At 45.7% G+C, this 3485-nt stretch overlaps 1 long non-coding RNA gene across 1 annotated transcript in view; it reads left to right on the top strand.

The window, feature by feature from the left end:
* The window catches only part of LOC122546358, a 7670-nt gene extending 5025 nt beyond the window's left edge, over positions 1–2645 (top strand). Inside the window, exons 2-3 of the long non-coding RNA XR_006310725.1 lie at positions 1614–1721; positions 2577–2645. This is a non-coding gene — a long non-coding RNA (uncharacterized LOC122546358). The remainder of the gene's footprint in view (positions 1–1613; positions 1722–2576) is intronic.
* Positions 2646–3485: the final 840 nt, after the last annotated feature.

The raw sequence follows: 3485 nt of genomic DNA, 5'->3' as shown, positions 1-3485 counted from the left end.
CGGCTCCATTGCTACTGAAACCCCTTACCCGTGTCTGTGTTGCCTTAAACTTGACGAACCCAAAGCAGAACCCTTGATTCTGTGACTGGCTCAGAATCTTGTTTCCGCCCCCCCCAGTATTTACCCTCAGAAACATCAGTATTTATTCGGTCAAACCCCTGAAGAATCTGGTGGTGCAGTCTGATTGTAGCTGGTGGAAATGATAGAAGATGATGTGTTGTATCTGGGTGGAAGGTAAGGACTTGGTGGAGGGGGGGTTCTCTCCTTGTTGCAGTTGGAGATGTGGGTTTCAAAGGCAGAGGTGCAGGAAGTGGAGGAGATACATTGGATGGTATTGACCACATGGGAGGGGAAATTGCAGTCCTCGAAATATGGGGCCATTTGGTATGTTCTGGCTTCACTGGGACACAGCAGTAAGCATGAGATAGAGATGTTGGCAATGGAACAGGCTCGTGTGTTAATGTGGCATGCAGCTGGAAGCTCGGGGTCTGTTTTTGCAGCAGAACGTAGATCATCTGTTGTCATTTCGGCCACCTCCACTGAAATGCTGCCAGACACAGGTTCCTGTCCCCTCCATGAACAGCTATGCACCCTCCCAGCCAGATCGTAATCCACTCCTTTTTCTTTCCAAATGTTCCAGTCTCTCTTTGGGTTCTGTCCCTCCCTGTTATTTACACTTTAACCCCTATCTCCTGCAATACAAAGGTCTGCAGGTTAGTTGAATGGCCAAGCTAAATTTCCCATAATATTCAGGGATGTGTAGGTCAGGTGCATTAGTTAGGAGAAATATACAGTAGTAGGGTAAGGGAATGGGTCTGGGTGGGATACCCTTCGGAGGGACTCTGTGGACATTTTGGGCCGAATACCTGTTTCCATGCTGTCAAGATTCTAATTCTCCCAGCTCCCATCGGATCTGAGGAAGGGCCACTGGACAAATTTCTGTTCCCAGATGCTGCCAGACCTGCTGAGCTTTCCCAGCACCTTCTGCTTGTTGTTCCTGATTGACACCATCCATACACCTTCCAGGTTTGATTCAGACAGGGGGAGGATACCACCACTGACCTCACAATGGAGTCCAGCTGATTGATGGCAGCTTCGGGCCAATAGGAAAAGGTGGTGGGACTGGTGGACCAAGTGGAACCAGCTGGCCATCCAAACAATGGGAGTGAATGAGGGGCGTGGCCAGTGGGATGACACGTCACCAGTAACCCAGCCGATGCAGTGCCACGTGACTCGGCCGTTGGTGAATGTGGGAGACACAAACAGGGAAGGGGAGAGTGGCCTTGGAGACAGAGAGATAATGAGTCACTTTAGAATGGGAAGTTTTAATTACACTCAGTGCGTTTGTAAATCTGAATTAGAAACTCTTAATCCCGCGTTTGCAGCAGATGGGAAAATGGCTGCGGCCCTCAGGCGGTGAAAGGTCCTGGGATATGGCCGCCATTTTTATTGGGGGTAAGGTACAGTGAGGCGTATGTGCCTAGGATGGAGGGGGTGGGGCGTGCAACTTGAAGAGAGGCATTTACACATCAAGCACATACCAAGAAAAAAAGTATGTCTTTATATTCTTCCTCTACTGACTGTGAGTTTTGTTTTGTGAATTCATTTCATAGGATATTAAATCAGAATAATTGAGGCTGGGATCTCAAAAGCAAGTTTTTACAGTCAATAGAGTCATCAGGATCTGAATATCATTGGCATTTAACTGTGGAAGGAGAAAGGTTTGTCTGTTCTGTTTGTGGGAAGATATCTCCAATATTTTTGTTAAGCAGAAAGATGTACAAATTCGTGGTTGAATCAACCTATGGGTGTGTGCTCTGTTCTGGGCACTGCAGCTGAGGAAGGAGATATTGGCCTGAGAGGGAGCACATATTTATCCAAATTACACCTCGTCTCTTTGTAAGAACTCTCAGATTTAGACCCAACCACCCACTTCATGATGCTAACATGTAAACTTCATGTTTTCAAATACCTGCAAACTTCCCATTAAAAATCCTTTTGGACTCAAATTCCAGTACCTTTTCAGGTGGAATGTTCCAGCTTTTGACAACTGTCTGTTCATTCAGAAACTGCTGAGGTCCATGTTGACTCTGGGGTTACAAAGGGCTGAATTGAAAGATGAGGTGCTGTTCCTGAGCACCCATTGAGATGTATTGGAACAGTACAGGAGGCTGAGGGCAATGTAGGTGTGAGCAGACAATGAAGATGACAGGGCTCCAACTGTGAGGGCTGCTTGGCTCAATGAGAGTGTTCTGGAGTTGGGTGTAAACAGACTGATGTGAGACAGGGAGAAGGTGAAGCTGAAACTCAGTTTTGGTTCAGGCTGTTCAGATATTTACATGGTCCCAATGTGAACAGCCAGTTTTTAAGTGATACCTGCGGAGTATTAGTTAACAGTTTTTAAAGTATTTTGCCTGAGGGCAGTTGAGTTAACCACATTGCTGTGGGTGTGGAGTCACATGTTGGCCAGAACAGGTGAGGATGACCGTTTCCTTCCCTATAGGACATTAGTGAACCAGGTGGGTTTCTAACAATCGACAATAGTTTCATGGTCATCATTCACCTTTTCATTCTAGATTGTATTCAATTCCGATGCCACCATCAGCCATGTTGGGATTCTATCCCTAATCCTCGGAACATTGCACATGTCACTTATCTGGCAGGAATACCATTAAGCCATTGCTTCCCTTTTAGCAATGTTTAAAAGAAAGTTCCATCATTCTAGGTGTACAATGTGAGATAAAATACTGCAACGTACATGTGTCAGCATCTCCGAAAGGTCACTCAACAGAAATTTGTTTGGGGCCAAATATTTCACTTTTTTGGGGGCGTTTATTAAACAAAAATGAATCCAAATAAAAATCTTATGCCACGGACATGTAATTTCTGAAGCCGGAGGGGGATAACAGAGACAGGGAGGGATGTGGGGCCAGGGGGGGATTGTTGTCCAAACATCACTGTGGTGTACATGGACTGCAGCATTTCAGGGAGGCGGTTAACCACCACTTTCTCCAAGACAAGTAAAGGTGGCCAATAAATAAAGGTGGCAAAGGCAACCCCCAGTGAATAAAACCAAGCAGTGGCCTCTCTGAGCTGACTTGTTGTGAAGGTAAAAACCTCTCTGGAAATGGAGTGGGCAGAGAAGAGAAACAGAGAAATTTCACAGCTGGCCTCAGAGAGACCTCGCCCTTGGAAGTACTCCAAGCCGGGGATCAGCTCAGTGAGTTTCAGTCTCTTAAAATATCAATCTTAGTCGGTTGTATTTTATTAAATCTACAATCGTGAGTAAGGTGAGGATTTCTTTTTAATGTCTTAGGGTCTCTTGATTAAATGTTTAAGATATGAACCGTAAGCATTAAGTTATTCTCGGGCAGTATTTTTCGAGCAAGAAGACTGTGCCTTTGTCTTGGTCTGTAGGTTGTTAAGGCAGAGAGATGGCCTGTTGGAGAGTAGCGTGCTTTTCCTGTCGGATGTAGGAGATTAGG

This window comes from Chiloscyllium plagiosum, unplaced genomic scaffold (assembly GCF_004010195.1).
Source record: "Chiloscyllium plagiosum isolate BGI_BamShark_2017 unplaced genomic scaffold, ASM401019v2 scaf_85207, whole genome shotgun sequence".
NCBI classification, from domain to species: domain Eukaryota; kingdom Metazoa; phylum Chordata; class Chondrichthyes; order Orectolobiformes; family Hemiscylliidae; genus Chiloscyllium; species Chiloscyllium plagiosum.
Note: the sequence above shows the minus strand (reverse complement) of the source record. Positions and strands in the feature narration are given on the sequence as shown.